Below are 27840 nucleotides of genomic sequence, written 5' to 3' on the forward strand. Positions count from 1 at the left end.
TCACATGGAGGCTCAGGTTCAAGGTCACGCTGTCCCCAGCGGCACAGAGAGCCAGGCTGCAGCTCCAGCCTGGTGCGGACCCCAAGCTCCCAAACTGCACCCTGGCCAGCCCTTCCCACAGAGCTAGCAAGGAGCTCGGAGGGACTCGGTTCCACACCCAACACATCAGTGGGCCGAGTCTCCTTGGAAATCATTTATGGCCCAAGGTACTTGGTGGAAATTGAATTGGCTTCTTGTGTGATTTTCCTTTTTCCTTGCAGACATGTTGGTGCTCCTCTCTGTGTGCTTTTCTTGTTTCTTAATCCATTAAGAAACAAGCACTCATTAATTAATTAATTAATTCAAGCATGTGGACTTTGGATATTTTCACTCATTTGTGTTGCAAGGCCCTTGGGTCTGCAATGCATCTTCCACTGTCCACTCTCCTTTGTTTTACCACTGCCATGTCTTTTGCTCTCTTTCTTCCTTCTTTTCTTTCTTTTTTGTTAATTCTATTTATTTATTTTCCCTTTTTTTATTTATTTATTTTTTTAATATTTTATTTTATTTATTTATTCCCTTTTGTTGCCCTTGTTGTTTTATTGCTGTAGTTATTATTGTTGTCGTCGTTGTTGGCTAGGACAGAGAGAAATGGAGACAGGAGGGGAAGACAGAGAGGGGGAGAGAAAGACAGACACCTGCAGACCTGCTTTACCGCCTGTGAAGTGACTCCCCTGCAGGTGGGGAGCCGGGGCTCAAACCACAATCCTTACGCCTGGTCCTTGCGCTTTGCACCACGTGCGCTTAACCTGCTGCGCTACCACTCAACTCCCCCCTTCCTTTCTTTCTTTCTTCAACTCAAACATGTAGAATGAGTAAGACACTTGCCCTGTGATTGAAAATCAATCTGGAAGGGCTAGAGAGACAGCTCAGTGTCAGAGAACAGGAACCACATGCCTGGGGTCTCAGAAGACCCAGGTTCCATCCCCAGCACCACCATATGCCAGAACTAAGGTCTCTGTGTCTCTCTCTCTCATATAGACACACATACCAACAAATAAGTAAATCCTTTTCAGACAGAGGTTAAGTCACAGACGTCCCAGATACTTGTATACGTCCCTCCTGCTAGTTAATGACTTCAACATATGTTACAAGTGTGGTGGGGCATAAATTTAATCTCAGCCCCCAGATGTCTGATTTAATTATTTCTCAAATCACTTTACTGAGAGAAATATCAGCTTACAAGGCAGTTGTAAAGTGACTTGAAAGAGCAAAACAGGAGCTAGTATATAGTGAAACGATGACTCAACTGCAGGCTTATCTGGTTGAATCAAGAGCTCAGTAGGCTGGAGAGACAGCTAATGGTTATACTAAAAGATTTTCATGCTAGAGACACCAGAGGCCCCAGGTTTAGTCCCCAGCACCAACATAAACTAGAGCTAAGCAGGGCTCTGGTAAAATAAATAAATAGTAGACTAGTGGGCTCTGCGTCTCCAGATTATCTTTTATTCCATCAACACATACTGAAGCGTTGATTACTTAACATTTCCAACTTTGGAAAAACTTGATCATTCAACATTCCCCCATCTGCCTGGAACCCACCCTACCTCTTTCCTACCCTCCCCTACGCCCCCCCCCCCCCGCCCCAGCTAACACATTAGGGCTTATGTCACTAATGCTTCCTCCCAGAAGCCACTGGCTTGGCAGGTCTGCAGACACTTCCATGGGTGTCCCAGTCTCTCTCTCTCTCACACACACACACACACACACACACACACACACACACACACAAGTCTGCAGACACTCCTATGGGTGCCCCAGTGCACTGTCCCTCTCACCCACCACACACACACACACACACACACACACACACACACACACACACACCTAACATGCCCATAAGGACAAACTCCCCACCTGATGGTCCATGACCAGCGCCTTCTTCCACCCCCTGAGAAACTGCTGAACAGGCCTACTGTGCTCCGTCAGTGCCTTCTATCCCTCTTAATCGTTCATTAGTTCATTTGTACATCATTCATTCATTCATCTCTTTCCTCATCCTTCTTCAACAAAATTGAAGTTATGAAGTGTGATCACCCTCCTCTTTTCTCATGTTTCTCCACTAACTTTTGTATCCGTATCAGTTTTTAAAGACCTATTTTATTGGCCGGACAGTGGTGCACTTGGTTAAGCGCACACGGTACCATGCGCAAGGACCCAGGTTCAAGCCCCCGCTGCCCACGCTCCCCACCTGCAGGGGAATGGTGAGGCAGGTCTGCAGGTGTCTATTTTCCTCTCCCCCTCTCCTCTCAGTTTCTCTCTGCCCTATGGCATTAAAAAAAAAAAAAGGAAAAAATGGCAATGAATTCTTAGCACCAGCACTGAGCCCGTCGATAATCCTGGAGAAAAAAAAAAGACCTATTTTTTGTTATTCTTTTTAATTATGTTTACAATTTAACAGGAGTGTACATAAACACCATTCCCACCACCAAAAGTCCCATCCTATCCTCCCCCCACCCTGTGAAGACGAACATCCACCCTCAACTATTTTATGTATTTTATTTAAAATAAAAAAGACCTAGTTTAAGTATTTTATCTGAGAGAGTTACACAGGAGAGAGAGAAAGACAGGCCAGAGTACTACTCTGGTATATGAGGCACCAGGGGCCTCTGACATGCAAGTTCTGCTCTATCAGCTGAGCTGTTTCACAGCCACCCACACCAGGTCTGATTCCTCCATCCTCCAAGGACGCAGTCTCCTTTCTCCCATGAATATCTACCCTTTCCCCAGGGACCTGGCTCCTGACTCCCTGCATGCTATTTCCTCCATAAGCTTGACCAAACCCCAACCCCCATATATAAAAAAAAAAAAAAATAGGAAAGGAGCACAAGATAAAATCCCAGCTTTCAAAGAACTTTAGATCTGCTTGGAAAGGCAAAATTAAAAGACATTGGGTCACCTAATAAAATAGATGTTTAACATCTTCTGCCTAACCATCTTATAAGTCAACCATCCAATCACAAAGAGCCAGCGCAAGATGGAACTACAAGGTCATCTAACAGCCCCATCCCAGGTGGGCATCCACATCGATGAACCAACAGAGATTAGTTGTCTCACCTCCCATTAAAATCCTCCCAAGACAGGAATTCCAACAAGTTTCCATCCCAAACTGGCAGTGGCACTGCCCTCAGGAGCATTCAGAAAGGCCAGTGTTGGATGGCAAGCCAATCTTTTCAAATGCCTCCTCTTTGGTAAAACGCCTCATTCAAGAGGACCACGAGACAATCAGCTGAAATTACTTTCTGGAAATGAGTAATGTGAAACTCGGAAAAAGTACAGTCAGCCCCAAGATGCTGAGAGTCACAACTGATCCATCTCTCTGGGGGTTCATCTAAAAGAGGAGGGTGACCTTTGCCGAGTGGCCAAGGGGGTACCTGAGCATTTCTGGATGGATGGACACACACACACACACACACACACACACACACACACACGTCCCAAGAAGCATCTCTGGTTTCCCTCCCTCTGTGTGTGTGTTTTCATCTCTCTCTGGGGCTCGCAGGGAGATGGAGGCTCAGGCTGAAGCCTTCAGATTTACCTAGTCTTTTTTGTGGACATCAGCTAACCCAGTCCAGTGACTAACAGAAGGTTCCTGGAGGTCATCAACCCTGGACATTGAGCTGAACCCAACACAGGATCCACTAGGCTGACACTCCTTTGGCCATGGGGGGCGGCATCTTTTCTGGAGTCAACACCTCAGTTAGCCACAGCTGAACAGAAGAGCCTGAGGGCAAAGTCCACTACTTGGGGCCAGCTGGGCCCCCGAGGAAAGGTGAATGCCAGTGAGCCTAAGCCCTCCTGTAGCAGCCATTAGTAGAGGGAAGCTAAGCTTCAAAGTCCCTGCTCTTCAATATTTCCCTGTGCTATCGCCAAACTCCAGGTCCAAGATACACATCCCCCTATATTTTTCCACTCCTAAAAGGGTTTTCCTTCTTGGAAGGAGTAAGTCAATGAAAAGCAATGAAGAGAGCTCAGAGGTATGGGAACACAGTACAGTAGTATATTTTAAAACGCGACCACACTAAGAACAGAACTGAGAATCTAAACCTGTCTTCACCACTATAGGCCTCTGAAGCCACGGCCACAAACTAGAGAAAGATTAAAGAACCAGGAATACAACTCAGTTTCCTGGAAAGAAAGACAGTGTGTCTGTTTCCGACATGGTTACTCTTCTTTTTTTTTAAATATTTATTTTATTTATTTATTCCCTTTTGTTGCCCTTGTTGTTTTTCTGTTGTAGTTATTATTGTTGTTGTCATTGTTGGATAGGACAGAGAGAAATGGAGAGAGGAGGGGAAGACAGAGAGGGGGAGAGAAAGATAGACACCTGCAGACCTGCTTCACCGCCTGTGAAGCGACTCCCCTGCAGGTGGGGAGCCGGGGTTCGAACCGGGATCCTTATGCCGGTCCTTGTGCTTTGTGCCACCTGCGCTTAACCCGCTGCGCTACAGCCCGACTCCCGTGGTTACTCTTATGTCTTTAAAAATGAACTTTGAGTTTTCATGCGGGATCAATTTTAACAGTTCATGTACTCATTGCAAACCATCAGCTAGCTACTTGCATCAATTCAGAAAAACACTATGACCTGGACTCGATAGGAAGTCACCACTGATGAGAAGGCCAGGGCCCAGAAAGGTGAAATGACTTATCTAAGGTCACCCAGCATTTCAACCTTGGCTCAATCCAAATTCCAACCCAGCTCTTCTGATTTTAAAATGTGAATTACTCTCTCTCCAAGGAAGGCCGTGTGGGGTTCTCTGTGGCAGCTGCCTGAAGCATAAAGGCCATGCAGAGTACACACAGACATGCCTCTGGGTTTAATAAGATTATTTCATGAAACTAGAATTGGAGGCAGCTCAGTAGTAGGTCGGATATCACCAGCTGGTGTATAAACACCTTGATACTGTTTCACCTAACAGTGAACTTGTACTGACTTGGCAGTTACTGAGTCAGTCGGAAGAAGTTGGGGAAGTTGCCTCAGAGAACTTTAGTAGACGTAGCAACCTGGTAGAGTCCAGTTTCTCAGGAAGAAGGAGCCAGAGAAAAATCTCTACTTTTCAACACGCATAAAATCAACTGTCTTTGAAGATTATACAGAACAACAAGTGATCATTGGAATCTTAGGAGGAAAGAATATTAGAGGGTCAGGAATCATCCCCCTGCACCAGGGACATGGCAAAGAGGTGGCTTGCGTGTGGGAAGTCTCATGTTCAATGCCTGTACCATGAACAGCCCGAGTTGAGTGGTGTACTGATAGGAAGACAGGGAAGGGAAAGGGAGGGAAGGGGGGGAGAAAAACAGAGGGAGGAATGAGAGAGATAGAAGGGAATTAAAAGGGAAGGAAGGGAAAAGCGAGAAAGATAAAGAAAGAATTCACCACCACCACCACCCATACTACCCTATCAAAGAAAGGTGGGCACATAGAGCCTTACTAGGCACAGACAGTGCTAACAGGTCAGTCTTTGGGCAAGAATCCCTTCCACCCCAACCGCCAAGCCAAGATGCATCCGTATTGCAAATGAATTTAAAGGATCAGTGAAAAATAGGGCAGAACAGGGGCCTGGAGGTGGTGCACCTGGTTGAACACACACGTTACCAAGTGCAAGGACCTGGTTCGAGCCCCCGTTCCCCACCTGCAGGGGGGGTTGCTTCACAAGCAGTGGGTGAAGCAGGTCTGCAGGTGTCTACCTTTCTCTCTCCCTATCTTCCTCTCCCCTCTCAATTTCTCTCTGTCCTATCCAATAAAATGGGGAAAAATGGCCTCCAGCAGCAGTGGATTCGTACTACAGGCACTGAGCCCCAGCAATAACCCTAGAGGCAAAAAAAAAAAAATGACCTGTTCAATTATGGGGGGTGGCCAAGCACACCCCATATCCCTAAGGAAAGATCTATGTGGGGAACACTTGGCCATAGGCCAGAACTGTCCTCCAAGAACCAAATTCCTTCTTCCCTGCATGAAGCAACAGCCCAACTCACTCATTCATCCATCAGATGCCGTCATCAGAGCCTCCTCAAAGTGGCCTGACTGAGACATTCATTGCATCTACAAAATACCTTCACCAGAAGAGCCAGATTAGAGTCTGGTGGAGTAACTAGAAGTGGACCCAGCCAGGTGGATACATCAAGAGGCTAAGAGGCCGTTGCACCCTAATAAAAAGAAGAAAGGGCCCAGGACATAGCTTACCCAGGAGAGCATGCACCTTTCCGTGCCTGGGCCCCGGAGCTGGAGCCCCAGCACTGCATGGGAGAATCATGGGTGGTACTGGGGAAAGCTCTGTGGATGGTGGAGGCATGGTGTATGTCTCACATGCTGCTCCCTCAGATACCCCCCTTCTGCCATGTGTTTTTTTTTTGGATGGTGGATGGGGGTTCATGGTGTGCAATAAATACAGTTGTTGATACCTGTGTAAAACTTCTCAGTTTTCTGCAAAACACTCTCACCCCCAGCCTGAGTCCTCCTCCATCACCATGCGCCAGGACCTGAAAGCCTCCCCCCCAACCCGCACTGACCCCCGCCAAAGTCCTTTACTTTGGTGCAGTATACCAAACCCAGTCCACATTCTACTTTGTATTTTCCCTTTCTGTTCTCCTCAATTTCTGCCCATGCAGGAGGGATCATTCCATATTCATCCTTCTCTTTCTGGCTTAGCTCATTTCATGTGATTCCTTCAAGCTCCATCCAAGATGAGATGAAGAAGGTGAATTCACCATTTTTTATAGCTGAGTGGTATTCCATTGTATGTATAGGCCATGACTTTCTCATCTGTTGTTGGACACCTCGGTTGCTTCTGCATTTGGCAATTATAAAATGTGCTGTTATGAACACAGGTGAACACGGATCTTTTGGGATGGGTGTGCTTGATTCCTCAGGATCTATCCCCAGGAGAGGAATTGCAGAGTCATAGGGAAGGTCCATTTCTAGCCTTCTGAGAGTTCTCCAGACTGCTCTTCACAGGGGTTGGACCAATTGACATTCCCACCAGCAGCTCCTGGTCCCTCAAGTCTGGGGAAGCTGACGTTTCCATGTGTCCCTTTACTGAACACCCCTCACCTGCTTCCCTTCCTGTCCCAGCCCACCCACCTGCACTAGACTACGCTCCCTCCCTGCGTGAGCCAGGGTTCAGCATTCCCTCCTGGTTTTCACAGGACCTGAGCCATACACTCAGCCAATGCTCCCTTAGCTAACAGTGAAATCTTCATCTCCCTGTGTTTAGTTTTTTTTTAATTATTTTAATTTTATTTATTCATTATTGGATAGAGCCTTAGAGAAATTTAGAGAGGCAGGGGAGATAGAGAGAGAAAGACAGAGAGACACCTGCAGCCCTGCTTCACCACTCGTGAAGCTTTCTCCCTGCAGGTGGGAACCAGGGGCTTGAACCTGGGTCCTTACGCACTGTAATGTGATGTGAGCACTTAACCAGGTGCACCACTGCCTGGCCCTCTGTGTGTGTTTTTTAATGCAGTGCTGGAGAGTGGATTCAGGGTCTTGCATTTGGTGTTGTTGTCATTATCTTTATTTATTTGATAGAGACAGCCAGAAATCAAGGGAAAGGGGGTGACAGAGAGGGAGAGACACAGAGAGACGCCTGCAGCCCTGCTTCACCACTTGCAAACCTTTCCCCCTGCAGGTGGGGACCCAGGGTATCTAACCTGGGTCCTTGAGCATTATAGCATGTGCGCTCAACCAGGTGCACCACCAGCCGGCCCGAGGGTCTTGCATTTGGATGATACTGCTGAGCAGTCTCAAGACCTTTTCTTTCAGTTAAGAGAGAGAGACCTTTTATTAAGAGACAAAGAGAAATTGGAAGACAGCACTTCACTGCTCCATCATTTCTGTGGTGCTGAGGCTCAAACCTAGGGCCACATGCAGACTCTACAGCATAAGCCATCGCCAAGCCCCTAAATCGTATCACTTACTCTTTGCCAGGCACTGTGTTAAAAAGGAACGAACGGGAATCGGGCGGTAGTGCAGTGGGTTAAGCACAGATGGCACAAAGCACAAGGACCTGCATAAGGATCCCGGTTCGAGCCCCCGGCTCCCCACCTGCAGGGGAGTCACTTCACAAGCGGTAAAGCAGGTCTGAAGGTGTCTGTCTTTCTCTCCCCCTCTCTGTCTTCCCCCTCCTCTCTCCATTTCTCTCTGTCCTATTCAACAACGACAACAACAATAATAACTACAGCAATAAAACAACAAGGGCAACAAAAGGGAATAAATAAATAAATAAAATATAAAATAAAATAAAAAGGAACAAAAGTGCAATTTATAAATGAACAGGAACTATCCTTGAACAGGAGACCTGCTACCCACCAGAGTCACATCAGACTAACGATATCAATACAAGTGTGCCCCTAACAGTGCACAGCGAAGTGTGGCAAGTCCCAGTGACTTTGCCTCTTAGGAAATGTATTCAACCTTCAAACACGGCCATGTGTCCACTGGTGTTAATTCAGGGAAATCATTTAAGTTATTTCCACCTTGGAACAGGAGGAAGTTCAGCCAACAGAAGAGTACTTCACTGTGGCCAAGGTCCTGGGTTCAAATCCTGGCACCCCATGGAAACACCTCGGTGTGAGAAGAAACCCTATTGTTGGTGGAACAGTACTATGGTGTCTCTCCCTCTCTGAAATAAAAAGAATGGAAAAAGTAGAGCCACCCAAGTGGGCGTGGGGGGAGTTAATTCTGTCTTTAGGATCTAGATATTAGATACCGAGGGACTGGGCAGGCAGCAGTGCACCCGGCTGAGGACACGTATTACCTACCATGCACAAGGACCTGGGTTCAAGTCCTCAGCCCCCACCTGCACTGAGGAAGGTTTATGAATGGTGAAACTGTGTCTCTCTTTCTCTCTCCATATCTCCCCCTTCCTTCTCAATTTCTGTCCTATCAAGTAAAACAGCATTAATTAATTAAAAAAAAAAAAAAAAGATTATCTGGGCTGGGTGGTGATGTACATTACAGTGCTCAAGGACCTGAGTTCAAGTCCCGTTCCCCACCAGTAGGGGGAAAGCTTCACAGTGGCAAAGTAGGGCTGCTGGTGTCTCTGTCTCTCTCCCTCTCCATCCGCCCTCAACTTCTCTTTGTTCCATCAAATCAAATCAAATTAATAAGTAAAGGATTATCCGTGATGGCACTGTACTGATGGGACAAGAGTCCCTTATACTGAGTCTTCAGTGTCAGTCTTCTGCATTGCACAAGACGCACAGTGGCTCAAGCTGTAGCTGGCAGGGCAGCAGATAAGCAGCTCTGTCAGCTATAAATGAGACCGTAACACAGCTTGGCCATTTGAGGGGCTCATCAGCCATTGGAAGAGAGTCGCCAGGCTTCCTGTCTGCCCAGCAGCAGTTGCTATGACCCCAGTGGCATGATAATTCAGCATCAGCCCGAGTCATACATGAAGGGCCAGGTAGCAAAACCAAAGAGCCCCTGTGGGACACCTCTACTGGGAAGCCTTCCTTTCTTGTTGCTGTTTGTTTGTCTGTCTGTTCTTCCCTCCAGGGTGATCACTGGGGCTCAGTGTCAGTGCCACCACAAAGAATCCACAGCTCCTAGTGGCCATTTTTTCCATTTTATTTTCTATCTTATTTTTCTAGTTGACAGGACAGAGAGAGGGAGAGAGAAAGACCCACATCACTACTTGTGCATTATCCTCCCTGCAGGTGGGGTGCCAGGGGCTGCAACCCAGATCCTTCACCAGGTGTGCCACCACTCAGCCTGGGCTGCCCTCCTTGAGCTCAGAGCTCTCGCTCCTGCCCAGAGCCACAGCCAGCCAGGCTAAGAAGCAGTGCGGCGGCCACCTCCAGGGAGCCCCGTGCGATCCAGACCTGCTGCTCCCGAAAGGCCCCCAGTCTGCGGGCATCTGTCCCTCAGCTGTTGGGGGGGTCACCTAGGACAAGGCTTCTGTGCCTGTCTGCTCAGTGGTCATTTTGGAATTCCAGATGGAGAACAGATGGAGGCCGAGCAGAGATGAATATTCATGGCAGAAAATCAATTAGCCACCACCTGTGCCACCTGTGCCGGGAGTGGGCCCAAGGCAGGGACTAGCACAGCCTCCAGACACCAGGTCCCACTGCACCCTCCTGCTGCCCCCAGAGTCACCCCCAGCACGGTGTCAAGGGGAGATGGGATGGGACCCTGAGCACAGGCTGGAGGTCAGCTATCACTGTTCCAGGGCTAAATCCAGGCTGAGCCCCCTCCCCACTGAGCTCCCTCCCCCCCATTCTCATTCTCTCTCTCTCTCTCTCTCTCTCTCTCTCTCTCTCTCACACACACACACACACACACACACACACACACACACACACAGTTCCTTATGTCAGGCCAGCCCACTGGAGGGGCTCTCACTCCTCAGAGCAAGGAGCAGGACAAAGCACCTTGTGCCTTTGCTAAACTCTGTCCCAGGTGTAAAGCTCCTGGGAAGCCCTTCTTCTGCAGTTAGACCCAGCAGCACAACAGTTTATCCCTGAGCGCTGAGGAGGTCAGCCAGCTCCCAGGCCCCGTGCCCCAGGCCCACGAGAACACTTAATCCCAGCACTGAGCCCAGCACAGAGCAAGCCTGGGGACTCAGAGCAAGAGAGCATGGAGAAACGGTGTAGAGAAAGATGAGGGCCGATGTCACCTAGGTGCAGACCCTCAGAGCCCCCTGTTCCCAGTCTTCTCCCTGCTTTTCCCTTCCCCACCTGCCCCTGCCCCAAACAGCTACACTCACTCTTCCTGGAGAGACACAGCCTGGACCAGCTACTTGGCTCTGGGCGCTGTTCCACAGTCTGCGAGTCACGGCATCTCGGCTCTCCTGCCACCCCATAGGGCCGTTTGCTCAGGACTGTCAGGCCTGTGCCAACACCCCCCCACCCCTCGCACAACTGACATCTGTGATGTATCTGATCCTCGCAACCACTGGACCCGCTGGGGTGATTCTTGCCCCCAGGTTCGCAAAGACAACAAAAGCCCGCAAAGGTCAAGTGCTTTCTCAGATGCAGACAAGACAGGCTGGCAAGAGCCACGCCGAGGAAGCCTCAGCTTCCAGGGACCTCCCCGCCCATGCAAGCCCTCTCCCAACCCCTGTGCCAACACACCAATGAGACCTCGGCATCTGGCTCTGCGGCTCATGGAGAAAAATGCACCTGGAACCGGCAGGGAGCTCTCCCTCTGCTGAGAATGGTTTTCTACCCAAAAGACAAGGAACATCAAGCAGCAGCCCAGGAGGTAAAGTGGTGGCTAAAGTATCAGATCCTTAAGCACAAGGAAAGTCCTGAGTTCAGTCCCCAGGTCGCACGTACCAGAGTAATGCTCTGATTCCCTCTTTCCCCTTCTCTCGATGACCAGTAAATAAGTAAAACCTAAAGAGAAGAGGGTATGGGAGAGAGAAGCCCAGCATACACTGTCTTTGGGAGTGTGAAGGGTGCAGCCATGATGGAAGCCATACGGGTCATCCTCAGAAATTCTAAACAGTCCAGACTTGCCCCCAAACTGCAAAAGCATTAAATGGAGTGAACAAGGGAGTCAGGTGGTGGCACAGCGGGTTAAGCGCACATGACGTGAGGCGCGAGGACCGGCTTAAGGATCCCGGTTTGAGCCCCGGCTCCCCACCTACAGGGTAGTCGCTTCACCATCGGTGAAGCAGATCTGCAGGTGTCTATCTTTCCCTCCCCCTCTCTGTCTTCCCCTCTTCTCTCCATTTCTCTCTGTCCTATCTAACAACAATGACATCAATAACCACAACCATGTTAAACAAGGGGAACAAAAGGGAAAATAAATAAATATTAAAATGTTTTTAAACAACAATAGCAACAAAAGGGGAAATAAATAAATAAATAAATAAATAAATAGAAGAAAAAAAATTTTTTTAATAATTTAAAAAATGGGAGTTGGGTGGTAGCGCAGCGGGTTAAGCGCACGTGACGCAAAGTGCAAGGATCAGCCTGAGGATCCCGGTTCGAGCCCCCAGCTCCCCACCTGCAGGGGAGTCAGTCGCTTCACAAGCAGTGAAGCAGGTCTGCAGGTGTCTGCCTTTCTCTCCCCCTTCTGTCTTCCCCTCCTCTCTCCATTTCTCTCTGTCCTATCCAACAACGATGACATAAATAACAACAATAATAACTACCACAATAAAACAACAAGGGCAACAAAAGGGAATAAATAAATAAATATTTAAAATAATAATAATAATTTAAAAAATAAATAATTGGAGTGGACAGTGTAAGGCCCCGGGGCTGGGGACTGACTTGGCCTGCTTCTGCCTGCTCTGGTCACTCAAGGCTCAGGCCAAGTGAGAGGCAGTGCCCTCAACACCAAGGTCAAGGCCAAGGTCACTGAGGGTGTCTTTGACTTCTAGGAGGCTGGCCCCAATTTAGACACCAGCCACAAGCTCTGGGCATCTCCACCCGCACATTGGGTCAGCTGGCTGCAAATGCCAGGGTTCCAAGAGCTGCCCTCCCCACCTGCCGCAGACTTTATAACCCACTACAATGAAGCACGGAGCTCAAGTCAGCACTGCAGTTAGCATCTGCTCCCGGTAAAGGATACACAGCAGAGCCTAGTAAGGAGACACGCAGGCTAATATCTGGAGGGTCCTGAGCCAGGACCGCCCCCCACACCCACCTCCATTCCCTAGAGAGTCAGAAAGTATCCCCTCACTCACTCAGTGCATCCTGCAGACACGGGGGTCTGGTGTCCAGAATTTCCACTGGGAGCTTCATGGCACAAGCCTCAGTGACGGGATCACTGAGCTCGGAAGTCAGGAGGCCAGGCTGGGGTCTCCTGGGTGGAATCGCCAGCCCTCTGGCCTCACACCTGGTCCTCCCTGTCCTATAAAATAGAGGGAAAAAAGGAAAAGGAAAAAGTGGCTACCAGGAGCAGTGGATTCATGTGCAGTCACTAAGCCCTAGCAATAACACTGGTGGCCATTTAAAAAATAAGAAAGAAAGACACTTAAATGGGAGGACATTCCTAAGGCCAAATTACTGGGGCACAAACACAAAGACAGCCCCCCTTTCACCCCCCTCCACCGCTGAGTCCCCCGGGCTCCACAGTGAAGACCACAGACCAGCCACAGACATGGAAAACTCGCATCTGAGCCAGTGAGTCCAAACCCAGCTCCCCAGGGCTCAGGGCATCTTCTGCGCCAAGGCCATGGCCAGGGGGGGAAGCATGGGGGCCCCATCACCACGACAACAGGCACTCAAGGCCAGGGCAACATACCCCCCAGCTCCTTCCCCCACCCCAGCTATGAGCTGCACTTTCTTTTTTTTTTTTTTTTTTATTTAAGAAAGGATTAATTAACAAAACCATAGGGTAGGAGGGGTACAACTCCACACAATTCCCACCGCCCAGTCTCCATATCCCACCCCCTCCCCCGATAGCTTTCCCATTCTCTATCCCTCTGGGAGCATGGACCCAGGGTCATTGAGGGTTGCAGAAGGTAGAAGGTCTGGCTTCTGTAATTGCTTCCTCGCTGAACATGGGCGTTGACTGGTCGGTCCATACTCCCAGTCTGCCTCTCTCTTTCCCTAGTAGGATGGGTCTCTGGGGAAGCTGAGCTCCAGGACACATTGGTGGTGTCTTCAATCCAGGGAAGTCTGGCCGGCATCCTGATGACACCTGGAACCTGGTGACTGAAAAGAGAGTTAACATACAAAGCCAAACAAATTGTTGAGCAATCATGGACCCAAAGCTTGGAAAAGTGGAGAGGAAGTATTAGGGAGGTACTCACTGCAAACTCTAGTATACTTCTGCTTTCTTACTTTGGTGCCATACTCCAAACTCAGTCAATTTCTGCTTTGCGTTTCTACTTCTTTTTTTTTTTTTACATGCATAACATTCCCCAGATTCCCATTTAGCAATACAACCCCCACTATTTCATTCATCATTTTTCATGGACCTGTATTCTCCCCACCCACCCACCCACCCCAGAGTCTTTTACTTTGGTGTAATACTCCAATTCCATTTCAGGTTCGACTTGTGTTTTCTTTTCTAATCTTGTTTTTCAACTTCGGCCTGAGAGTGAGATCATCCCATATTCATCCTTCTGTTTCTGACTTATTTCACTCAACATGATTTTTTCAAGGTCCATCCAAGATCGGCTGAAAACGGTGAAGTCACCATTTTTTATAGCTGAGTAGTATTCCATTGTGTATATATACCACAACTTGCTCAGCCACTCATCTGTTGTTGGACACCTGGGTTGCTTCCAGGTTTTGGCTATTACAAATTGTGCTGCCAAGAACATATGTGTACACAGATCTTTTTGGATGGATGTGTTGGGTTCCTTAGGATATATCCCCAGGAGGGGAATTGCAGGGTCATAGGGTAGGTCCATTTCTAGCCTTCTGAGAGTTCTCCAGACTGTTCTCAACAGAGGTTGCACTTTCTTTTTTTATTATTATTTTTATTTATAAAATGGAAATGTTTCCAATAGCACAGCTATATACAAGATACTGGGTACTGTACTGCAAACCCTAACAAAAGGACTTTTCAAAGTTAACCCAATTACCAAATAATGTGATGATAACATTAAGTATTGATTGTCTTTTTGAACCCTAAGACAGCAGGAACCTCACATCTCCACTATAGAGCCCCTACTTCCCCCAGTCCTAGAACCCTTGGATAGGGCCCACTTTCCCGTATGCCTCTCCCAATCCATATCAAATAATATTGCATCCACCTATCACAACCTAACCAACGCAACGATTGCCACCTCAACATGCTTCACTTCAGACTGTGTCCAGAGACTTCACATGTGGAATGACAACTTCAGCTTCATTACTCGGGTGAGACCTTTCCTTTCATAGTATACTCTAATTTCATCTCAGGTGGTTCACTTTCTAACAAAGTCCCAAAACCTAGATATACACCAGTTTCTGTGAGAGAGAGCATATCTTCACACGTATCTATAAATTACTGCAAAATATATACCTGAAAGCAGAAGTACACTAGAGTTTGCAGTGAGTACCTCCCTAATACTTCCTCTCCACTATTCCAACCTTTGGGTCCATGATTGCTCAACAACTTGTTTGGTTTCGTATGTTAACTCTCTTTTCAGTCACCAGGTTCCAGATGCCATCAGGATGCCGGCCAGGCTTCCCTGGACTGAAGACCCCACCAATGTGTCCTGGAGCTCAGCTTCCCCAGAGACACACCCTACTAGAGAAAGAGAGAGGCAGACTGGGAGTATGGACCGACCAGTCAACGTCCATGTTCAGCAGGGAAGCAATTACAGAAGCCAGACCTCCTACCTTCTGCAACCCACAATGACCCTGGGTCCATGCTCCCAGAGGGATAGAGAATGGGAAAGCTATCAGGGGAGGGGGTGGGATATGGAGATTGGGTGGTGGGAATTGTGTGGAGTTGTACCCCTCCTACCCTATGGTTTTGTTAATTAATCCTTTCTTAAATTAAAAAAAAATGGAAATGTTGACAAGACCATGGAATGAGAAGGGTACAATTCCCACCATCAGAACTCCATATCCCATCCCCTCCCCTGATAGCTTTCCTATTCTTTAACCCTCTGGGAGTATGGACCCAGGGTCATTGTTTTCCATATATAAATGATGCAGAAGGTGGAAGGTCTGGCTTCTGTAATTGCTTCCCTGCTGAACATGGGCACTGGCAGGTAGATCCATACTCCCAGCCTGTCTCTCTCCTTCCCTAGTGGGGTGGAGTTCTGGGGAAGCAGGGCTTCAGGACACATTGGTGGGGTCATCTGCCAGGGAAGCCAGGTTGGCATCATGGTATCATCTGGAACCGGGTGGCTAAAAAAGAGTCAACATATAAAGCAGAGCAAACTGTTGACTAATCTTGAACCTAAAGGCTGGGATATTGCAGATGAAGATTTGGGGGCCTCTGTTTTGGAAATAGCTAGTAGGCCTATTTTAGGTATATTCCAAGGGGGCCCACGACTTTACTAGTTTTTGCCTGAGCCTGACATCTAGTATGCAGGTGGACCCAGGTTATTGTCTGGGGAGATGGTGTCAGAGTTGGAAAAGGACTTGAAAGCTGGATCAGGGAAGAGAGTAGCTCCCAAATATGGGGAAAGTGTGTAAATGTGTCCCGGAGCCCCACCTCCCCAGAGCCCCTGCCCCACTAGGGAAAGAGAGAGACAGGCTGGGAGTATGGGTCGACCTGTCAATGCCCATGTTCAGTGGGGAAGCAATTACAGAAGCCAGACCTTCCACCTTCTGCATCATTTATATATGGAAAACAATGACCCTGGGTCCATACTCCCAGAGGGATAAAGAATAGGAAAGCTATCAGGAAAGGGGATACGGAGTTCTGGTGGTGGGAATTGTGTGGAAATGTACCAGTCTTATTCAGAGACTCTCATGCCTGAAGCTCCAAGGTCTCAGCTCAATGCCCTACATCACCATAAACCAGAGCTAAGCAATGCTCTGGTAAAAATAAAATAAAAAGTTAGACAACAGCCCACCCCCCATGAAAAAAAAAGAAAGAAAAAAAAATCAGCAGCTGTTGGAGCCCAGTCCCGACTGGCACCTCCAGTTAATGCCTTCTGAGGCCTGGCCTGCACTCTGGTCACTGAGTATTGTCACCGTCACCGCTCTGGCCTGACGCTGCAGTTCTCTCTCTGGAGATCACAGAGGCATCCCAGAGTGGGGACGCAGCGCCCCCTGGTGCCCGTGTGCTGCACCTGCAGCCCACACAGAGAGATCTGGTACTCTCTCTCTGCCCAGGATGCTCCTGTCTCCCACTGCTCTTACTCCTCAGCTCAGAGAGTCCATGCACGCCAGGCTCCAGCAAGACAGCAGCATCAACTTCCCAACTGTCAGCCCGGTGACACATTTTCCATATATAAATGGTGAGCTCAGGAACTGTGAAGGCCAGCCATCCTGAGGGGCTTTTCTTTTATTTCCTTCCTTCCTTCCTTCCTTTCTTTCTTTCTTTCTTTCTTTCTGCATGCCAGCACCTCCAGGCACAGGAGGAAGACCAGCCTCCCAGCAGCCCCAGAGGTGCAAACTCTGTGTGAGCAAGCAAGCCCTCCCCACTGTGGAGATGAAGCCTTGAAGTCACTGCCTCTGGCCAGAGCAAGGCCCCAGAATGACCCTCCTCCACCCAGTAGCTGCGGCCTCCCAGCTCCTGGTCTGTTCAGATCCACCAAAACCACAGGGCGACTCGAGGGTGTGAACTGCAGGACTGAGGAGATCCCTGGGGTCCTCCCCCCATGCCAGCATCTCCCTGCCCTCGCCTTGGGACAATCAAGACACCTCTGAACATCGGCAGATACGATGGTGGTGGGTGCACAATTAGCCCTGCTTGAGAAAGTCAAAAAAAAAAAAAAAAATACACGACAGGGCTGGGGGAGACTGCATAATGGTTATGTGGAAGGTTTTCATGCCTGAGGCTCTGGGCTTCCAGGTTTGATCTCCAGCACCACCAAAAGCCAGAGCTGAGCAGTGTTGAAAGAAAAGAAGGGATTGGGGGGTCGGGCGGTGGCGCAGCGGGTTAAGTGCACGTGGCGCAAAGCGCAGGGACCAGCGTAAGGATCCCGGTTCGAGCCCCCGGCTCCCCACCTGCAGGGGAGTCGCTTCACAGGCGGTGAAGCAGGTCTGCAGGTGTCTATCTTTCTCTCCCCCTCTCTCTCTCTGTCTTCCCCTCCTCTCTCCATTTCTCTCTGTCCTATCCAACAACAAAGCAACGTCAACAATGGCAATAATAACCGCAAGGAGGCTGCAACAACTAGGGCAACAAAAAGGGGGAAAAATGGCGTCCAGGAGCGGGTGGATTCATGGTGCAGGCACCGAGCCCAGCAATAACCCTGGAGGAAAAATAATAATAATAATAAAATAATAATAAAAAAAACATTAAAAAAAAAAAGAAAAGAAGGGATGAAGAGAAGAGAGGAAGGGAGGAGAAGGGGAAAGGAGTGGGGGAACCCAGAGTAGAAAATCAACAGCAGGTCCTTACTATGTGTGAGGTGCTGGGTTCCACCCCCACAGGAGCTGGAAGCACCAAGCAGAGGGACCCCAAGGCGGCTCCAGCGACTGAGGAGCCAGACTTCCCGCCCCACCCCCAGTCTCAACAGACAGAATGGAAACCTGGGCCCCGGTGACTCAGCAGTATTATTGCATGCGCGCAAGGCCCTGAGTTCGGTCTTACATTTAGCATTTAAAAATACGGATTTGACCCCAGCTCCCCACCTGCAGGGGGGTCGCTTCACAAGCGGTGAAGCAGGTCTGCAGGTGTCTGTCTTTCTCTCTTCCTCTCTGTCTTGCCCTCCTCTCTCCATTTCTCTCTGTCCTATCCAACAATGACAACATCAATGACAACAACAATAATAACTATGACATTTTTAAAAAAGAAACATCTATAGAGAAAAAAAAAAGCTTTGTATGTATATGTCTTAACACTATGTAAGGCACTTGTTTCAGGGCCAGACAGCGGTGGGGCCAGGCAGTGCTGCACCCGGTTGAGCATACACATTATGGTAAGCAAAGACCCAGGTTCAAGCCCCTGCTCCCCACCTGAAGGGGGGGAACTTCATGAATAGCAGGTCTGAAGAAGTCTCTCTGACTCTCTCCTTTATCTCTCTCTCTCCTCTCTCAATATATTTTTTATTTTAAAAAATATTTACTTTATTTTAATCAGAGAGAGAGAGAGAGCGCCAGACACCAGAGCACTATTCAGGTCAGGTTTGTGGTGGTGCTGGGGACTGAACCTGGAGCTTCAGAACATCAGTCATGAGAATCTTTTGCAGAACCATTATATGATTTCCCCGGAGCCATCTCTCAGTTTCTATCTGTCCTATCAAAGAAAGGGGGAAAAAAATTAAAGGGATAAATGGTTGTTGTCCGTCCGTCAGCAGTGGTAAATTTGCCATTCAGGCAAGAAGCCCCCTCGATAACCCTGGTGGCCAAAAAAAAAAAAAATCTTCACACCTCTGATACCAACAGAGCCCCCACCCTCACCCCCAGATTAACTGGGTGTTCAAATTTCATTGTGATTATTTTCTCCTTCCCCAAGAAACTTCCGACATCGTTGCATAAATAGGCTACGGAATCAGCAGACTGAACAAACACGTAAAAACCAAAAGGCTCACCTTCTTTTACAGCCTTGGGACATTGTCTGATTCCGTTTTCACAAGCAGGAAGCCATTCTGTGAAGCAGGGAGGAAAGAAGCTCAGAGAGGCTCAGTGATGTGGCCAGAATCCCACAGCTGGGCGGAGGGGGACGACGGGGACGGACCTGACTGGAAACAGACTCTCAGGAGGCCCCAAACCCAAGCACGTCACCACCGCCACTTCCAGGGACTGTAGATGGTAAAAGCATCTTCAAAAGTCATTTCTTTTTGAAGACTGTTCAAATAACACACCCAGCAGGAGGCTTCAAGGGAAAGACTCTGTAGCTCCTCCCTGTGGCGAGGTGGACATGCGGTGTTGGGGGGGAGCGGTTTGCCAAAGGGACCGGGAGAGGGCCCCCGTTTGATCTCAGATCTTCTGGCCGCTCATTAGCCAGACGGCCTTTATTTGGACGCAAATTATTCCTCTCAGCACCTATCTTTATTTTAAATATTCTTATTTATTTATTACTGCATAGAGACGAAGAAAAATGGAGAGGGGAGGAGGAGAAATACAAAGAGAGAAAGACAGAGAGACATCTGCAGCCCTGCTTCACCACTTGTGAAGCTTTCCCATGCAGGTGGGAACTAGGGGCTTGAACCTGGGTCCTTGCACACTGTAACAGGTGTGCTTAACTAGGTGCGCCACCACATAGCCCTACCTCTCTTTGTTTCAAAAGATTAAAAAAAAAAAAAAAAAAAAAAAGCACTGGTGGCAGTGAAAACACAGTCTCAACTTACGTGCTCCTGAAGACAGGACTCTGTTGGATCAAGCTCTGGGATGAAAAATCAGTGGAATACTATACAGCCATCAAAACAGATGAAATCATCTATGCCTTTGGGAAGAAAATGGATGGCATTTGAGGTGACTGTGTTAAGTGAAACTACAGCTACGTGGGGAAGGCTTACAAAGGAAATGCCAAGCCTCACCTCAAGCACTTGATCTGCTCTCTCGTGCACACGTGCGCGCTTTCTCTCTCTCTAATAAATAAAATAAATAAAAGTAATTTGTGGAGGGCCAGCAAAATAGCTCCGCTGGGCTGCGCACCTACTTTGCCATGCATGCAGCACGGGTTCGAGCTCAGCAGGCGAAACACTGGAGGAAGGTGTGATGTGTGATGTCTCTCTTCTCTCCTTCTGTCTCTCTATCTCTGTCTTTATCTAAAGCTGACAGCCTAGAGTAGATGATCCCTGACATCAACAGCAAGCAAAAGAAAGCAATTTGTGGGGTCTGGGAGACGGCTTGGCAGATGAAGCACAGATCTTGCCAAGCCCAAGGCCTGAGGCTCCATCCCTGGCCCCACGCAGAGCCATGGGTAGAACTAGCAATAGTGACGTGGGGCCCTCTCTCTATGTCTCTCAAAACAAAAACGACAAAAAAACAGAGGACTACAAAGTGGGCAGGGAGACAGCTGAGCAGTATCTTGAGGACGCAAGGCTCTAGGTTCATGCCCTGGCAGGGCAGAAAAAGAATGTGGCTTGCATCGAGTTCTCTCCAGACACCAAGTCTGCAGGGTCTCCAGTCCCAAGCTGGGGTCTGTCTACCAAGCCCCATGGCCATGATCTCTCCACAGCCCGGCCTGGCAACTCTGCATGTGAGCCATCCTCCCCTCCCTGGGCCAGCTGGTCTCTGTTGGGTCAGGGCTCAGTGAAGCCCCCAGAGAGACTCCTTCTGAGCTAGCAGAGTCCTGTGGGCCAGGAGAAATTCCTACAGGTAGAACCAGAAGCAAGGCTTCTCCTTTATCCTCAAACAGGAGAAGTGGATAAGGGTCCTAGGACAGCAGCAAAGTGGCACACTGGGAAAAGCACATCTCAGAGCCCAGGTCCAGGGAGGCAGGACAGTAAGAAGCCAGACATTAGCACCATGGATGTCATCCATGCTACGTCCACTGAACACCTAATTGTTAGGTGCTAGCAGGCTTTGTACTCGGTGCTGAGATCACAACAGTTGGGTTCATCCCTCACCCTCAGACAGCCGCCACTCTAACAGGGGGAGACAATACTATCACATTACCTAGCACACTACCTAGTGGGAAAGGGGATAAACTATGAGGCATGAGACGGAGGAGGGTGCAGCCTCCAGGATTATCGCTGGGGGTTGGTCCCTGTGCTACAAAGCCACAAAACAGCTCCTGGAGGCTATTTTCTCCATTTTGTTGCCCTTGTTTTTATTGTTGCCACTGCTGTGGTTGGATAGGACAGAGAGAAACCAAGAGAGAAGGGGAAGACAGAAAGGGGGAGAGTAAGATAGACCCCAGTAGACCTGCTTCACTGCTTGTGAAGCGACTCCCCTGCAGGTGGGAGCCGGGGCTCAAACAAGGATCCTTAGCCGGTCCTTGTGCTTCCCACCACCTGTGCTTAAACCACTGCACTACCGCCCGGCCCCCAAGGGTGTGGCTTTTTTTTCTAATATTTTATTTATTTATTCCTTCTGTTGCCCTTGTTGTTTTAGTGTTGTAGTTATTACTATTGTCATTGTTGTTGTATAGAACAGAGAGAAATGGAGAGAGGAGGGGAAGACAGAGAGGAGGAGAGAAAGGCAGACACCTGCAGGCCTGCTTCACCGCTTGTGAAGCGACTCCCCTGCAGGTGGGGAGCCGGGGGCTCGAACCAGGATCCTTCTAGGGGCCTTAGCGCTTTGCGCTACACGCACTTAACCCGCTGCGCTACCGCCGGACTCTCGGGTGTAACTTTTAATAAGGAACTTTAGGGGCAGGAGGTGGTGCACCCAGCAGAGCACATACGTTATCATGCATGAGGACTTGGGTTCAAGCACCTGCCTCCACCTGCAAGGGGGGAAGCTTCGTGAGCAGTGGAGCAGAGCGGCGGGTGTCCTTCTCCACCACTCTCCCTCTCTGTCTCTACAAGAAAAGAAAGGGGGAAAAAGAGCCACGAGGGAGAGTGGAGTCATCCTACAGGCACCAAGCCACAGCAGGAACCTGGTGCTTTTTTTTTTTAATCAAGACATAAATAAACAGGGGAGTCAGGGAAGGTCTTCATGAGAAGGTGGGCGGGAGCAGACACTGGAAGGAGGTTGGGAGGGAGGCTGGCAGACCACTGGGGTCACGTGTCCTCATCTCCTTGTGCAGAAATAGATCACATGGTGCCCATAACATTGTTCTTTCAATAAGGGGTTCCCCGAGCTAAAGAGGAGGCACTCTTTCCTGACCCTGAACATCAAACAATAAATAAATAAAAAACAAAAAAGGTCCAGATACAACTTCACTTATTCTACCTCTAATATCTATCCATGCACCAAATATGACAGATTATCCAGTTCATCCATAACTAATAACACATTTAGGGCGGGGGAGATAGCATAGTGGTCATACAAACAACATTCTCATGCTTGAGCCTCCAAAGTCCCAGGTTCAATCCCCTGCACCACCATAAGCCAGAGCTGAGCAGTGCTCTAGTGTTTCTATGTGTGTGTGTGTGTGTGTGTGTGTGTGTGTGTGTGTGTGTCTGCATCTCTCTCAAAAATACAATAAATAAAATATTTTTAAAAAATAAAAACACATTTAACTTATGACAACTTTCTCTGTGCAAACAAACTTAAATGAATTTGCCACAGACATAAGTGACAGTGCCCTCACAGACTGGAGGGCTTCTAAAGAGAAACTTATTGCCAATAATATGAGCAGAACACGATTCCATTCTTGCCCTCCATTTAGCTTGGTGACTGTAGCTGTAATTCAGTGTCTTGTAATCTTGTCCTATTAAGACTCATCTTTTTCCCACTTGTGCTGTAGCCAACTTCCTCTGGCTGTTTTAAAATCATTGCTTTTACATCACTGAAGATGGAAACAAACGCTCAGCTGGGCTCCACAGACAGCGAAGGTAGCACAGGGCTCTCCTACTCAGTAGCTGGAGCACTGGTCTTGCAAACCGAGGGTCACAAGTTCAGTCCTTGCTGGAGCCTTTTGGTGCTTTCCACCTCAGTCCCCTCAACCCTTCTATTAAATGTATTTAATCCTGAATAAATATGAAATAGAGTCTACGTGGACAAAGTGATTGCTGAAACACATTACCTCTGGCGGCGTGAATAATAATCAGTTCTTCTGGAATGCAAGTGATAGGCCTCTCTACTGGACTTTAGCAATGACTGGGATGAGAAAATCCTGGAAAGTAAGGGGGGGGATTGGAGGGTGGGAAAGACAGACAAAACAAAGAAAGAGGAAAGGAAGGAAAGAGAGAGGGAGGAGAGGAAGGAGGAACGAAAAAAGGAAGAAAAGAAGAAAAAAGAAAGAAAAGGGAATGGGAAAAGGAAAAGAAAAGAAAAGAAAAGAAAAGAAAAGAAAAGAAAAGAAAAGAAAAGAAAAGAAAAGAAAAAGAAGGGGAGGGGGTTGGGCGGTAGCGCAGCGGGTGCGCATGTGGCGCAAACCGCAAGGACCGGTGTAAGGATCCAGGTTCGAGCCCCCGGCTCCCCACCTGCAGGGGAGTCACTTCACAAGCGGTGAAGCAGGTCTGCAGGTGTCTGTCTTTCTCTCCTCCTCTCTGCCATCCCCTCCTCTCTCCATTTCTCTCTGTCCTATCCAGCAACAATAATAATAACAACAACAATTCTTCTTCTTCTAGCGTTTGCCCTTCTTCCGTAGCCAGTCAACAGCGTCAGGTTGAGCCTGATGTAAAGTTTCGAGACCTCCTTTGAATCTGGAGAGGTGGCAGTCGTTGACTATGTGGGTCATAGTCTGTCTGGAGCCGCAGGAGCATTGGATCGACCTTCCCGTGGTGCATCCCGTGAGTATCCATTCATTGGGGAAAGTGACGATCCTTCCTAGCTGACTGAATCCACATGGATCCCAGTCATTTTCAAAGCCAGCAACAAGCAGCTCCTGACAGCTTCCAAGCTGTTGGTCCTGCTCTTCGAGTCCTCCAACTTAATGTTGAGGGGCTGTCCTTTGCCAAACGCGTCCTTATTGGTCAATTGGCGATTCAGCATCAGGCAGATGTTATCTGCCTACAAGAAACACATATAGCAGTCGATGAAGCTGCTTGATTCACAACAACAATAAACAACAGGGGCAGGGGCAGGGGCAGGGGCAGGGGCGGGGGCAGGGGCAGGGGTAGGGGCGGGGCGGGGGCGGGGCAGGGGCGGGGCAGGGAAGGGAAGGGTCTTCCTTCAGCTGTGGGTTAAGCACCGGAAATGCAGGGCCCCAAAAGCAGGACTGGAGGGCGGGGCTCTCTGGGTGGGCGTGGCGCTGGGGGATACGCGCGGTGGGCGGGGCGGAGGGCGACTGGGGAAGTCGCTAAGAGCGCGGAGTGGGCGGGGCTCCGCCGCGGGGCGCGGGAGGGCGTGGTTGTGGGAGGGGAGGGGAGGGGCCATGGGCGGGGCCGGCAGATGGAGGCGCTGCTCCCGCAGTCGGGTCGGCGGCCAGTGGGCGGCGCTGTAGCTGTAGCTTTTCCTGAGCTGGGGCCCCGTGGCCCTGACTGCCGCCCGGAGCTGTGGCTGCCACGTGTCGGCCCAGGGCTCCAGGCCCAGCCTGGCTCCGGGGTCCTGCCCCTTCAGGAGGGAGGAGTCCCCTGGATAAACAGCCCCAGGCAGCTGGACAACCAGTATTTGATGCCTTTTACCTCTTCCCCTCACCCCATTCCTGATCACTGCAGAGTCCTTGAGCACATGGATTTAGCCTGATCATAGACACACAACGGCATTTCCTGCCATGACATGTACTGAGAATAAACATGTATCTGATTTAGAAACCTTGATAGATTAAAGAAAGGGAAAAGGCTGTAAACTATCTCGCCAACAGTATTTTAATATATAACATGTTGACATACCGGGTTCAAATATATAATTGCATTGTCTTGGCTTCTTTCTCCTCCTTCTCCCCCTCCTTCTCCTCTTTCTTCTTCTTTTGATGGGATTGCTAGAAAATTCTGAGTTACATCTGTGGTTGCTATTTGTGATGGTGCAGATTTAGAAAGTCAGATTCCTGTGACCTTGGGCACAAGTTAATTTTTAACCACCAGGTAGAGGGTGATAGGCAGAGGGAGTATCTTTGATTTTTGGGTTTCCAGAGCCAGCCCTGGACCTGACAAAAATTAAGATTAATGTTCCTAAACTCTACAAAAAGCAAGATAATTCATTTACATCTTAATATTTTTATTTATTTTTATAACGCGTTTCTTAAATTGAGCTGGCTTCAGATATGATGCAACTCTAAGACTTGGCTTGTTAGAGTTTAGCTCTGGAAAAACACAGAGCTTGGCTGGATCTGTTGGCTGGGTCTGTGGTCAGAGATCAGCTGCCCCAAATGCTGTGCTGGTGAAGAGCTCAGAGTGCCTGAGGAAGCAGAACCCCTATCTATGCAAAGAAAACAAATCCATAATCATCCAATAAGGATTTGCGTCTCAGTAAGTGCCCTCCTGCAAAGCCATTTCAGATCCTAGGAGACCTCTCTTCAGAGACTACTTACTTTAAGCTAGATGGTCCTCCAGTTGCCTAATGAATAAGGAAAAGATGTGTTTTGAGCATTCCAAGCCCCTATCCCTCCAGCCATTCCTGGCCCCCAGGCCACCTCCCTCCAGCTGGTCTCTGAATAGAACCAGCACATGCAAGTATTTTTCTAAACTCTCAAGTGGTTGAGAAGCTGAGTTCATTTTTGGCTTCTCAGGAATGTAGTGATTATTTCCTAGAGCTCCTAGCCTATTCTTAAAAGCCTATGGGCCTGCCAGGCCAGTCCCTCCTCTCCCTGCTCCCCTCCCCACTCCCCCACTCCCCTCTCCAAAAAAAAAAAAAAAAACTGCTCTTTGCAAAGAGCAACACCCTGCCTTTCCCCCAGCTCCTCAACACTTCACAGGTACTCATTTGTTCCTTCTCTAGTCCCTCTACTCCCCTATCCAAAACTGCTGTGCAGTCAGTCCCAGGAAGCATGTGGGACTTGCATACATAAGGCCCTGGGTTCAAGCTCCTGTGCTGCATATGCCAGAGTGATACACCGGCCCTCTCTCACTTTCACGCTCGCATTCATTAATACAAAATGTAAAGTGAGTTGAGAATGCCTTAAATGTGATGGGTGCACCCTTGATTTTGATAAGGATTTTTTATGCACGTTTTCCCCTCAAAACACTGCCAAATCAAACCCTATTTTTGCCATGTGTCTTGTATATTGCATGTATATTAACTTGACTCAGAAGTTAGATCCAAACTTCTGAACTGACACAGGATTTTCAGCCATCTTTCCACAAAATGACCCCTCTCACCTTCACATGGTTATGTTCACATGAGAAGCAACTTCAGATGTGCAGTGTCAGAGGTGGCCCCATCCCAAGGCTAAGGTCTATCCTTGAGAGCACTGATGGCTACAGCGTGAGGTCCTGAATTCAGTCCCCAACTGCACATGCACCACAGTGTTGCTCTGGTTCTCTTTATCTAATAAACAGATAAAGTCTTAAAACACACACACACACACACACACACATGAAATGGCAGAAGAGGAGACTAAAAGGTGCAAACATGGTCTTTTTTGTTTTTGTTCTCTTTAAATCAAATTGCCTACACTGCATTGTGAGAGATGGTTAGGTCTTGTCTTCAGAAGAACATGAATAGAGGGAGTCAGCAGTTAAGCACACATGGCACAAAGCCCAAGGGCACAAGGACCAGGGTAAGGTCCCGGTCCCCACCTGCAGGGGAGTCGCTTCACAGGCGGTGAAGCAGGTCTGCAGGTGTCTGTCTTTCTCTCCCATTCTCTGTCTTTTCCTCCTTTCTACATTTCTCTCTGTCCTACACAACAACAACAACAATAATTACAATAACAATGAAAAAGAACAAAAGCAACAAAAGGGAAAATAAATTTTAAAAAGTGTTTAAAAAGAACATGAACAGAACAACTGTTTAGTACAAAAATTCTTTTTTTAAAAAAAACTTTTTTTTTTAATTCCCTTTTGTTGTCCTTGTTGTTTTATTGTTGTAGTTATTATTGTTGTTGTCGTCGTTGTTGGATAGGACAGAGAGAAATGGAGAGAGGAAGGGAAGACAGAGATGGGGAGAGAAAGACAGACACCTGCAGACATGCTTCACTGACTGTGAAGTGACTCCCCTGCAGGTTGGGAGCCGGGGCTCAAACCGGATCCTTATCCTTACACCGGTCCTCGCAGTTTGCACCACGTGTGCTTAATCTGCTGCGCTACCGCCCAACTCCCAATACAAAAATTCTTTTGATCAATTGTTATCTATGACCACCTGTGGCTGGTAGTTTGGCATTCTTTAGGTCAGCTCCTTGCAGTGCTTGTTAATCCTCTAGCAGAGACCCTCAGACTCTCTTCCTCCTCTCCTTATTTAGGCAGCAGGGAGATTATGAGCTCTGAAGACTAGCCTAGGGGTGGAGGAGGCAGTTCTGCGTCAAGTATAAAAGATGGGAGAAGGCTGAGGGGGGCGTGCTGCTGACAGACAGCCACTGTTGGCAGCACGCCCTTTTGCAAAAGAACAAATACCTTGCTTCAACTTCTTATTTTTTTGCCTTGACAAGTAATTTTAATTGGACGTCATTTACAACAGCCTCAATACTAAGTTGGATCTTGAGAATTTCATGGAGAAAATTATTCCCTCTCTCAGCCCTGTTAAAAGCCACCTACCTTCACAGCCAGCTGCCCAAGTGGGGAGGGGGGGTTAACACAGAAATTCACCTGGGCAAGTTCAACCAGATGCAGTGTGACTGGTTCAAGTTGAACCAAGCCTCCACTGCTTCCATGTCGCTTCAGTTTGAGGCAAGTCGCCTCACCTTGCAAAGACTCAACC

General features: G+C 48.5%; 1 long non-coding RNA gene across 3 annotated transcripts in view; it reads right to left on the bottom strand.

Annotated features, from left to right (window-relative positions):
- The window catches only part of LOC132534596 (uncharacterized), a 129578-nt gene extending 104630 nt beyond the window's left edge, over positions 1-24948 (bottom strand). For 2 of the 3 annotated variants that reach the window (XR_009546301.1, XR_009546302.1), the window contains exons 1-2: positions 23132-23655; positions 12675-12841 (exon numbers count right to left, since the gene is read on the bottom strand). This is a non-coding gene — a long non-coding RNA (uncharacterized LOC132534596). Of the gene's footprint in view, positions 1-12674; positions 12842-23131; positions 23656-24881 lie in introns of those variants that run through there. The other variant, XR_009546303.1, reaches the window with a different exon arrangement.
- Positions 24949-27840: the final 2892 nt, after the last annotated feature.

Source organism: Erinaceus europaeus, chromosome 19, assembly GCF_950295315.1.
Source record: "Erinaceus europaeus chromosome 19, mEriEur2.1, whole genome shotgun sequence".
In the NCBI taxonomy this organism is placed as follows: domain Eukaryota; kingdom Metazoa; phylum Chordata; class Mammalia; order Eulipotyphla; family Erinaceidae; genus Erinaceus; species Erinaceus europaeus.